Source organism: Canis lupus, chromosome 30 (assembly GCF_011100685.1).
Source record: "Canis lupus familiaris isolate Mischka breed German Shepherd chromosome 30, alternate assembly UU_Cfam_GSD_1.0, whole genome shotgun sequence".
In the NCBI taxonomy this organism is placed as follows: domain Eukaryota; kingdom Metazoa; phylum Chordata; class Mammalia; order Carnivora; family Canidae; genus Canis; species Canis lupus.
In genome coordinates, this window is record NC_049251.1 from 12,819,092 (window position 1) to 12,831,871 (window position 12,780).

Here is a 12,780-nt window from a genome sequence, read left to right on the forward strand (position 1 = left end):
AAGACTCCACCCCAAGATTGCTAGAATTCATACAGCAATTCAGCAATGTGGCAGGATACAAAATCAATGCAAAAATCAGTGGCATTTCTATACACTAACAATGAGACTGAAGAAAGAGAAATCAAGGAGTCAATCTCATTTACAATTGCACCCAAAAACCTAAGGTACCTAGGAATAAACCTAACCAAAGAGGTAAAGGATCTATACCCTAAAAACTACAGAACACTTCTGAAAGAAATTGAGGAAGACACAAAGAGATGGAAAAATATTCCATGCTCATGGTTTGGAAGAATTAATATTGTGAAAATGTCTATGCTACCCAGGGCAATATACACGTTTAATGCAATCCCTATCAAAATACCATGGACTTTCTTCACAGAGTTGGAATAAATAATCTTAAGATTTGTATGGAATCAGGGAATCCCTGGGTGGCTCAGTGGTTTAGTGCCTGTCTTTGGCCCAGGGCATGATCCTGGAGTCCCGGGATCGAGTCCCACATCAGGCTCCCTGCATGGAGTCTGCTTCTCCTTCTGCCTGTGTCTTTGACTCTCTCTCTCCTCTGTGTCTTTCATGAATAAGTAAATACAATCTTAAAAAAAAAAAAAGATTTGTATGGAATCAGAAACAACCCCGAATAGCCAGGGGAATAATGAAAAAGAAAACCAGTGCCGGGGGCATCACAATGCCAGATGTCAAGCTGTATTACAAAGCTATGATCATCAGGATAGTGTGGTACTGGCACAAAAACAGACACATAGATCAATGGAACAGAATAGAGAACCCAGAAGTGGACCCTCAACTCTATGGTCAACTAATATTCGACAAAGCAGGAAAGACTATCCACTGGAAAAAGGACGGTCTCTTCAATAAAGAGAAAATTTGGTGCTGGGAAAATTGGACAACTACGTGCAGAAGAATGAAACTAGACCATTCTTTTACACCATACACAAAGATAAACTCAAAATGGATGAATGATCTAAATGTGAGACAATAATCCATCAAAATCCCAGAGAAGAACACAGGCATTACCCTTTTTGAACTTGGCCACAGCAACTTCTTGCAAGATACAACCATGAAAGCAAAGGAAACAAAAGCAAAAATGAACTATTGGGACTTAAGATAAAATGCTTCTGCACAGCAAAAGAAACAGTCAACAAAACTAAAAGACAACCTACAGAATGGGAGAAGATATTTGTAAATGACCTATCAGATAAAAGGCTAGTATCTAAAATGTATAAAGAACTTTTTTTTTCTTTTAGAATATAGAACTTTATTTTGGTTGCAGAGATTTTCATTAGCATTTGGTTCACAGAAAAGTCATTACAAAATAACAAAGGCAACCCTTTGTACAATGACTCATATTGGGGCCACCAGAGAAGTGCAAAGAACAGTGCTGGGGATGGGAGGTGCCGGTGCTCTTGTGCCGAAAGTCCTCAGAGAGAAGCCAGTGCTCCTGGCTCCCTCTAGCTACTCCCCTTCCACCCTGCCCAGGAGAGCAGCTCCGAGGGCCTGGCACAACCAGCCTGGGAAGCCACTGGCAAGGTACACAACAGCGACCCCGACAGGCTGGTGAAGGCCCTGCATGAAAGGCTGAGAGGGAGGGGGTTGCTCCAGCTGAGCCAGTCTTGCATTCAGCCCCCCTATCAAGCAGGTGGGATCTGAGCCCACCTGGCGCTGGAATCCTGACACATTCACAGTAAAGCCCTTTGGGAGGCCCTTCCTCCCCTCACCCAGGCTACTAACCTTACCCTATGCCTGGGCTGGGAACTCAAACTCAACACCCAAGAAACAAAGAATCCAGTCATGAAATGGGCAGAAGATATGAACAGACATTTCTCCAAAGAAAACATACACATGGCCAACAGGCACAAGAGAAAATGCTCCATATCACTTGCCATCAGGGAAATACAATTCAAAATCACAATGAGATTCCACCCCACACCAGTGAGAATGGCAAAAATTAACAAGACAGGAAACAACAGATGTTGGAGAGGATGCGGAGAAAGGGGAACCCTCTTTCACTGTTGGTGGGAATGTGAACTGGTGCAGCCACTCTGGAAAACAGTATGGAGGTTCCTGAAAGAGTTAAAAATAGAGCTACCCTATGACCTAGCAATTGCACTGCTGGGGATTGACCCCAAAGATACAGATGCAGTGAAATGCTGGAACACCTGCTCCCCAATGTTCATAGCAGCAATGTCCACAATAGCCAAACTGTGGAAAGAGCCATAATGTCCTTCAACAGAGGAATGGATAAAGAAGATGTGGTCTATGTATACAATGGAATATTACTCAGCCATCAGAAAAGGTGAATACCCATCATTTGCTTTGACTTGGATGGAACTGGAGGGTATTATGCTGAGTGAAGTAAGTCAGTCAGAGAAGGACAATCATCCTATGGTTTCACTCATATGGGGAATATAAGAAATAGTGAAAGGGATCATAAGGGAAAGGAGGGGAACTGAGTGGGAAAAATTAGGGAGACAAATGATGAGAGACTCGAAACTCTGGGAAATGAACAAAGGGTTGCAGAATGGGAGGTGGGGGGGATGGGGTAATTGCGTGATAGGTACTGAGGAGGGCACTTGATGGGATGGGCACTTTGTGTTATACTATAGGTTGGCAAATCGAACTTCAATTAAAAAATAAATTAATTAAAAAAAAGATATTACTGGCATTCCTCTAGATCAGATCTCCTATGCAAGGCAGGTTTTCATGCTGAAGGGTTAAAGTTTCATACTCTGGTCATAAACCAGTTGCCTCATACCAATAGTTAATGTCTTATCACCTCCAACTATTACCTGTATATCATGAATGTTTTTCTCTAGAAAATGATGTTTCTATACTTTGATGAAGTTAGAGAGAGAAATTGAATATATACTGTGGCCCAGGACCCAAGGGGCATAAGTTAAGTTTTATACTGAAATATATATTACAGATTCAATGACTAGGGTAGATTCCAAAGTCACATGGGTCAATAGATCACAGATTTACACTAGCAATTCTCCTGCTAGGCAGCTCAGAGACAATATTAAATCTAATAATTTTTGAGGTTCCTGTTCAAGATAGTGGTTTAGAAGGCTCCTGAACATACCTCATCAACAGCTACATACAGAAAAATTCCCTCTGAAAGAAATTCAGAAGCTAGCTGAGCAGCTCCTACACATTGGATGAACAAGAAAAACAAAACAAATCAAAATTTGTAGGAGAAGCTGAGACAGTCTTATCACAAATCCCATTTCTGGCATGACAACACATAATAAGGAGGGAATTCACAACTCCCAGCTTCACCCTGAGGAGTAAAGGGTTTGGATCCCACATTTGGTGCTCCAACTTTTAAAAATATTATTTAAGAGATGGGTCCCCCAAACATCAAGCTCTGATGGCTCATGTAAGTGACCAAAAAGACCGTCATGGTGAGACCAAACGAATCCTTTAAGAATTAATGTCACCATCACCCAGCACAAAGGCAGCAGACTGATATGTGCCTAGTCTTTCTGTAAAAGATTCCTATTTGCTTATCTTAAAATCTTCAGCCTGAAGAGTAGGCTCCTAGCAACTAGGGGCCAACAGTAATACTTTGCAGAGACCAGGGAGGAGAGCCGACACCACCTTGTCCTCTCCTTCTGTCTTGCTACAGTATCTTCTAAAAAAGTGCTGTGTATCTGTTGGCTGTCTCAGTTTTTGTGGCTTTCACCAGTGGACATACCTTGTTAGCCTAGATGTGGTGACCATTAAGGTTTACATTCACAGGTCTCATAGGACTGTAACAAAAAACTATCCTTAATTAGCTATACTTCAGGGCAGAGCATAGAGGTAGCACATAGAAATGCCCAGTCTTTCCATGAAAGAAGCATATTGCTTATCTCAAATTGGAAGACTTCCCCTCAGGTTGGAGCCTGTAACACAACCTTCGGGGATAAATACAATGCTTTCCAGAGATGGGGAAGGCTAGAGGTGTCATAGTCATACTCTTTCTTTGGCTTTCCACAGGAATCTCAGAAAAGAACTTGTGCACACATCTGGCACCATAGCTTTAGAGGCTGCCATGCAGAGGACACATCCCTTGATAGGAGTCAAGAAAAATGAAGAAACAAAAAAATAAAAATAAAAATAAAAATAAAAATAAAAAAAAAGAAAAATGAAGAAACAAGAATATGTTCCAAATGATGGAATCTTTTTTATTAAAAAAAAGACTTTAATGGAGATAAATAAATCTGATAAAAACTTGAAAATAATAGTCATAAAGATGCTCACCAATATCAAAGTTCTTTAATACATTTTGAATTTATTTTTGTGTATAGTGTAAGAAAGTAGTCTAGTTTTAGCAGCTTATTTCTAGATATTTCTCCTATGGCATGGGAGACAAAAGCAAAAATAAACTATTGGGACTACATCAAGAAAAAAAAAAAAGCTTTTGACAGCAAAGGAAAGAATCAGCAAAACTAAAAGGCAACATTATGGAATGGGAGAAGATATTTGCAAATGACATATCTGATAGAGAGCTAGTATCCAAAGTATATTTTAAAATAACTTGTATAACTCAACACCCAAAAGGCAATCTAATTAAAAAATGGGCAGAGGACATAGACAAAAAAGTTCATTGTCAAGGCAATGCAAATCCAAGCTACAATGAGATATCACTTCACATCTGTCAGAATGGCTCAAATTAACAACACAAGAAACAACAGGTGTTGGTGAAGATGTGAAGAAAAGGGAACACTCTTGCATTATTGGTGGGAATGCAAACTGTTACAAGTCACTCTGGTAAACAGTATGGATGTTTCTTAAAAAGTTAAAAATAGAACTACCCAATGACCCAGCAATTGCAATACTAGGTGTTTACCCAAAGGATACAAAAATACTCATTTGAAAGGATACATCCATCCTGATGTTTATAGCAGCATTACAGAAAGATACCCAATGTCTATCAATTAATGAATAAAGATGATATGTGATATTATATATATATGTATATATAAACTCAGCCATATAAAAGAATGAAATCTTGCTATTTACAATTATGTGAATGGAGCTAGATAAAGACAAATACCATATGATTTCACTCATTTGTGCAATTTTAGAAACAACAGACAAACATAGGGGAAACAAAAAAATTGGCAGACCAGGAAACAGACTCTTAACTGTACAGAACAAACAGAGTTACTGGAGGAGAGGTGGGTGGGTGATGGATTAAATAAGTGATGGGTATTAAAGAGGGCACTTGTGATAAGCAAAAGCTGTTCTAAGAGAGAAGTTCATAGCAATAAATACCTATATCAAAGATCTCAAAACGTTTATACCTCAAGGAACTATAAAAGAAGAAACTATGCTCAAAATTAGTAAAAAGAAGGAAGTAACAAAAATTAGAGTGGAGATACATGAAAGAGACTAAAAAGACAACTTCAAAACCTTGCTCTTATTTTTATAATTTCTGAAAAAGATGGACAGAATTTTAGTTATATTCAGAGAGAGAGAGAAGACAGAAGATAGAATGGCACACAAAAACAAAGGATGAGAGAATATATGAACAATTATACACCAACAAACTGAACACCCCAGAGAAATGAATAAATTCCTAGAAACATACAACCTACCAAGACTGAGTCATGAAGAAATAAAAAATCTGAACAGACTATCGTTAAAGAGACAGAATGAATCATAGTAAAAAATCTTCCAAAGAACAAAGCCCAGGGCCAGATGGCTTCACTGGTGAATTCTGGCTAACATTAAAGGAAGATTTACTACCAACTCTTCTTAAGACTCTCCAAAAGTTAAGATGAGTTTGGAAGCTGGCCAGCATAGCCTTGATATCCTAGCCAAAGACTCAGCCAGAAAAAAAAAAAAAAAACCAAAACACAAAAAACTACCTTCAAGCCAATACCTCTGAAGAACATAGATGCAGAAATTCTCAACAAAATATTAGCAAGCTGATTTCAATAGCATATTAAAGGTATCATAGTGTGATTTATTCCAGGAAACTAGGATGCAACCTCCACAAATTAATGTAATACAGTACATTAACGAAATGAAGGATTAATATCACATGAACTTGAGAGATGCATAAAAAGCATTTTACAAAATTCAGCATTCATCCATGATAAAAACTCTCAACATAAAAAGGCTGTATATGGCATGCCCACAGTTAATATTATACTCAATGGTGAAAAGCTGAAAGCTTTTTCCTCAAAGATCAGGAACAAGACAAAGATGCTTATTCTTCTCATTTTTATGCAACACAGTACTAAATGTCCTAGTCAAATCAACTGGGAGGAGGGTGGAAATCATCTTAATTGAAAAGGGAGCACAACTGTCTGTATTTGCTGACATATTACAAAACCCTAATGATCCCCTGAAATCTAGAATAAATTAATCCAATCAAGTTTTAGTATAAAATCAATATACAAATATCAGCTACATTTCTATACTAATAACAAACTATCAGAAAAAATGAGAAAACACTCCCATTCATAATTACATCAAATAGAATAAAATGACTAGGAATAAATTTCATCAAGGTTAAGGAATTTGACATTTAAAGACACAAATAAATGGAAAAGCATTCCATGTAAATGAGTTGGAAGAATTGATATTGTTAAAACGTCTACTCTACCCAAAGCAATATTCGGTGCAATCCCTATCAAAATTCCAATGGTATTTTTCACAGAAATAAAACAATCCTAAAATTTGAACCACAAAAGATCCCAAATAGTAAAAGAAACTTTGAAAAAGAACAAACTGGAGGTACCATACTTTCTGATTTCAAACTAGGTTAGAAAGTTATAGTAATCAAAATAGTGTGGTATGGGCATTAAAAACAGACACATAGATCAGTGGAACAGAATAGAGAGCCCAGAAATAAACACAAATATGGTTAAATTATGACAATTGAGCCAAGAATATGCAATGGAGAAAGGATAGTCTCTAAAAAATGGTGGAAAAACTAGGTAGACACAGGCAAAAGAAAAACTGGATGAACATACACAAAAATCAGCTTACAATGGATTAGACTTGATACTTGAAACCATAACCCCCAGAAGATAATATAAGCAGACAAAACAGACTGTGACATTGATCTTGATGATTTTTTAGATTTGACCCCAAAAGCAAAGATCAAGAAGTGATACAACATCAAACTAAAAAGCCTCTGCACAGCAAAGAAACCATCAAGAAAAAATGCAAAGGCAGCCTGCCATATGGGAGAAAATATCTGTAACCATGTACCAAATAAGGGGTTAATATTATATATATATATATATAAAATACATTATATATTATAACATAATAAAATTATATAATAATATAACTATATTATCTTATAATAAAATTATAATATATTACATATAATATATATTATATAATTACATAATTATATATTATACAGTATACATTAAACATAAATATTAAATATAACTATATTATATAATTGTAATACATAATATAAAATTATATAACTATAATTATAATTTTATTATAATAATATATTATACATTTATATGTAAAACTCCTACATCTCAATAGCAAAAACACCACAAATAGATTGGTAAAAGGTCTATTTACTTCTTTTTCCCATTTTAAAGAACACTAGGTGGCCAGCAACTAACATTTGAATGAATGGATAAAGAGAATGTGACTAGAATTCTGCCATTTGCAACACAGTTGATGGAACTTGCAGGCATTATATGAGGTGAAATTAGTTAGACAAATACTGCAGGGGTCACACTTATATGTGAAATCTAGAAAACAAAAATAAAACTTCACAGATACAGTGAATAGATTGATAGTTGCCAGTGGTGAGTGAAGGGGGTCAAAAGATGCACACTTCCAGTTTTAAGATAAATAAGTCCTGGGCTATAATGTACAGCACAGTTATTGTATTTAAGAATACCTTATTGTATATTTGAAACTAGCTAAGGGTATAGATATTAAGAGTTCTTATAAGAAAAAAAATGTAACTATGTGGTGATGGATGTTAACTTACTGTAGTAATCATTTCACAATACGTATATTCTATGTCAAGAATATCTCAATAAAAAAATCTGGTAAATTCCTAGGACTTACTTTAATATCCAGTGAGAGTCCCAACACCATCACACATGAACTCCATATACATTTACCAGTTCTGCTTCGGGATTTCCTGGTTCTGAAATAGAAGTTGAATCTTTAATCTTGCCCTCTTTGATTCCTGATTGTCTTTCCTAAGTTCTGCTACCTTAATTTGGTAAATTTCTTGAGAAATGATCTCATTCCCCATGAATATCTAGAGGACTTAATACACGGATTCATATCAACAGCTTAGGATGCCTTGAACAGCAGTGAAGCTCCACAGACCTTCATTACACTCCATTCACTAGGATAGCATTCTATTTGCATATACCTCATAGAAATCAGAGTACAGTCTTAAAGTACTGGAATCTGTTTCTATTCAAGTTGCTCTACATAAAGGATAGCATTCCAGTTTAAGAAAAAAATTTGAAGATCAAAAGTAAATACTAAAAATTTTCCATACAACCACACGGACCTCAGTGATAACTTCCCATTTCTGAACTCACCATAGTTACTGAGGTTCAATAAGGAAATATTCTCAAAGTTGACAAGCTAGAAGAACCTTCAAGTAAAAGCTCCTCTGGAGTATTGAAAAAGGTCTTAACACTGAAGTGAGAGACTTCTTTGGACCACAGCTATTCTGACATTATTTTAAGACGTATAGATGTTTTAAATTACATCAAAGATATTGGGGATCTGAGATGGCAACGTGGTTTGCAGTGAGAGGCTAGGTGGCTTTTCGTGGAGCTGTATTTTCAGAGAAAACATACTTTCATATATTAAATTTCTATGAGGAGTAGTATTAAGAGAGCCTCCTCCCTCCAGCACTAATCCCTCAGTCCCTTCTTGGAATGATGTCTTCCTCCTGAGAGAAATAATTTTTAGGTTTTCAGTGTTTCTGTCTACCATACTAGGGAGACTGACTTTAATTTCCTACTTCCACGATCATCCCATCTGTTTTATTCATTCCTTTTATACACATGAGATGTTCCTATACTGCACTATATAAGGTTATAATATTTGATTTCCAACCACCCAGCTAGAAAATATACTTGTAATCTCTATGGATGACCTTGTTTCAGACATTATGTAATTTGTCTTGATTGCCATGGGGGTTAAAAGTAAATTTATAGAATGTTTTTAGAACTCTGCCTGTGACCAAGTCTTCAATAAGTCTGTCTTGAATTAATTACAGTTTAAATTAGAATAGAGTGAATATTCCTAAAGCAAGAGGAAGAGATGATTTCCAGATGTTCCTATCTGCCATTTAGTCTCGGTCTTGATTTGTTCAGTCACGTGTTAGAATATAGGTATAGTTTGGCAGAGAGAATAAAGGCCCTATTTGTCAATACTGATCAAGGTAAGGTAAGGGCCTTGGATCACTACTCATGTATTTGCTTCTGGGTCAGGATGACCCAGTTATAAAATAGCAATTGATAATAGTTGAATAAAAGTCTCTCAGTGTTGACTAAATGATGGAAAGTTTTCAACTTCACATTGGAGGCCTGACGTGTAACCGTTAGGAGACCAAATTAAGATTTCACTTTTCTAATTCTATATTATCTTAGATCTCAAGATAAAACTATGCCGAGGGAATTACCAAAATATGCTAGCCAAACTCAACGAAAATGTACATCAAATGTTTACTTTTACACCTCCCAGAGCAATTTGCAACACCCTAGGTCTCAATTATTTAATGTATAGTTGATCTCCACCCATTAACTTTTCATGATGTTGTTAACTGATAATTTGGTCTAGCATGAACTAGTAATAGTCTATAAAGTACCTTCCTCTTAAGGACAGAAATATATATTTTTGTTGCCCCATCTGTATAAAAAGTGGTGGCTTAATATTTAAAAGTGCTAAGTGAATTTTTTAATTCAAGACTCAGTCTGCTTTTATAATTCCTGTTGTAATAAGAACAATTTTAGGAAGAACCTTTCACAGGACCCTGGTTTCTTACCATCAAGTGGGAAAGTTTCTTAAGTCCAAGAAACCTCTAAGGTATATGCTTAGGGTAGGAGAAAGGGAATGGAGGTTTAGATACTACAAAGTAACTTCCAGATTTCTCAACGCTTTCTGAAATTTACCAGAGAAGACCCTTCAAATTTTGTCAAACAAGTAGTCTTTGAAAATAAATGCAATCTTATATTTATCTGAGAGGACTATAAAGAGAGTTAGAAAATTATTGGAGGAGAAAAACCCACCCAAAGCTGTTAGCTCGGGTCTTTACTAAAAGTTAAGATCAGCTGAAGAGGACTATTCCTCAAGGAACAGGTTAGCTTAAGGTTTTTATGGAATATATTGAGGAAGTATTAAGTTCACTGTTGTTCTCAGAATTTTTCACTGTTTAGATTCTCAGAAGGTATGAAGAAGTTGAACTTCAGTTAATCATAAGACCGATGCAAGACTGGGGCTTTGGCTTAGCAAATGGTTGGTCAATTTGAGTTTAGTAAGGAGGGTAGAGAAAAAGAGGTGGGAACAAGGTCTTGTAACTGAAAAATTATTGGTCCTTCAGCCTCTTTCACAGTAGACATATACCAACCGTGCCAACCCACCATGAGATAAACATTTTCTAAAAGCAAAGATTTTAGTTAGCACTCCAAAATCCAAGAGTAATTAAGGGAATGCTGGTATTTGAATGTAACCCAGATTTTGAGTACATTTTTTGCTATATGATAAACTGCCCTATCAATGAGTAAATGAGGAATGTAGCTGCCATGGAGGTGCTTTTCAGTACTTGCTGGAGTACCTTCAATATTTGCTGGAGATGGGACACTTCGGTGGCTCATTGGTTGAGCATCTGCCTCTGGCTCAGGTCATGATCCTGGGGTCCTGGGATCGAGTTCCACTTCAGGCTCCCTGTGGGAAGCCTGCTTCTCCCTCTGCCTATGTCTCTGCATTTCTGTCTATCATGAATAAATAAAATCTTTAAAAAAGTACTTGCTGGAGATGGGGCAACCCAGTTGGCTAATTAGCCCACTGCATAATTTTGGATGCTCTGTATCATTCATGACAAGGGCTACTCTCAGCCACTCTCAGTGGAGCTACTTAAGCTGGGCAATCTCTATATGACCTGAGCTAGGATTCCTTTCACTTCCAGAGTTTGCTGGTAGTAACTAGTTTGGCAGTGCACCATTAGCTTCCTTTCCTTCCCCATCTCATCTCACTATATTTGTATTTCCTGAAGACCACTTCCCAAATAAACTACTTGTATTTGTGTCCTTGTTGCACTATCTACTGCTAAGGAAGGTTAAACTAAGGCAGCAGGCAACAGAACCTGTTTGCTCCACTTGGGTATTGCTATGTTTAATGTATGGGTAATAGAAATAATATAGAAAGAACTTACCTGGATTGGGATTGATATCCATTTCCATTTTTGTATGTCAATACCTTGCTTTTATGAAGGTTAACATAAATAAAAGGTTAATAGAAGTGTCTGTTGTTGTCTCATTTCTGTCTTGTTCAGTATTTGGGGCCCCTCTGGTTAGAGCAGTGAGGAGCCAGAAGTAACACAGTCTTAAGCTTTGAGAAAGCAGTTTCTGCTACAAGTCTCAAAGGAACACAATCCTCTAGGTCATTTTTTCCTATTCATTTACACAATGTTTGTACTCAACATAATGTAGAAAGGTTGACCACTCTTGACAAAGCTCAACATCAGGATTTCCCTGGCACAATGACTGACTAAAGAAGATATATGTACCCCATGTTTATTGTATCAGCATTTTCAATAGCAAGATGCAGAAGCAACTCAAGTGTTCATTAAAAGATGAATGGACAAAGATGTTGTATATATATGCAATGAAATATTACTCAGCCATCAAAAAGAATGAAATTTTGTCATTTGTAACAACATGGATGGACCTAGATGGTAAAATACTAAGTAAAATATATCAGACAGAGAAAGACAAAAGCTATAAGATTTCACTCATATGTAGAATTTAAGAAACAAAACAAATGAACAAAGAAAAAACAGACAAAAAGGCCTCTTAAATCCAGAGAACAAACTAGTAGTTGCCAGATGAGATAGGTGGGGAGATAAGTGAAATAGCTAAAGGGGAGTAAAAGTACACTTGTCATGATGAGCACTGAGTAATGCATAGGATTGTTAAATCATATTTTACACCTGAAACTAACATAACAATGTACATTAATTATACTTCAATAAAAAGGAAAGGAACTAACTTAAGTAACTCTGGAAAGCAATATTTTGACTGGCAATGTAAAAAAAGGGTTAATAAAAATTATATAAAACAGTAAAAAAAAAAAAACCCTGAAGATAATTTCAGTTAAGCTACCTAGTAATAGGTTTTCTCTCCTATTTTATAAAAGTAAATTCAAAGTCTACTTCTGTGGAGAGCAAAGACCACAGAAGTTAGCATTGAAGTCTAAATAGAGATCTGTTTTAAGCAGAATGTTCTGGGATCCCTGGGTGGCGCAGCGGTTTGGCGCCTGCCTTTGGCCCAGGGCGCGATCCTGGAGACCCGGGATCGAATCCCACATCAGGCTCCCGGTGCGTGGAGCCTGCTTCTCCCTCTGCCTATGTCTCTGTGCCTCTCTCTCTCTCTCTCTGTGACTATCATAAATAAATAAAAATTAAAAAAAAATAAATAAATAAAATAATAAGCAGAATGTTCTGCTATTCTGCTATAAGAAGTACATATTTTCCTTGCCTTTTTATATTTCTCCCTATCTGCCATAGGTGGGACTATCCCTCTGATGATGTTCTATTTG

The 12,780-nt window shown here is 36.5% G+C and overlaps 1 long non-coding RNA gene across 1 annotated transcript in view; it reads left to right on the plus strand.

The window, feature by feature from the left end:
- The window catches only part of LOC119866828, a 41,909-nt gene extending 37,814 nt beyond the window's left edge, over nt 1-4,095 (plus strand). The window contains exon 6 of the long non-coding RNA XR_005381343.1: nt 3,994-4,095. This is a non-coding gene — a long non-coding RNA (uncharacterized LOC119866828). The remainder of the gene's footprint in view (nt 1-3,993) is intronic.
- The last annotated feature ends 8,685 nt before the right edge of the window (nt 4,096-12,780 follow it).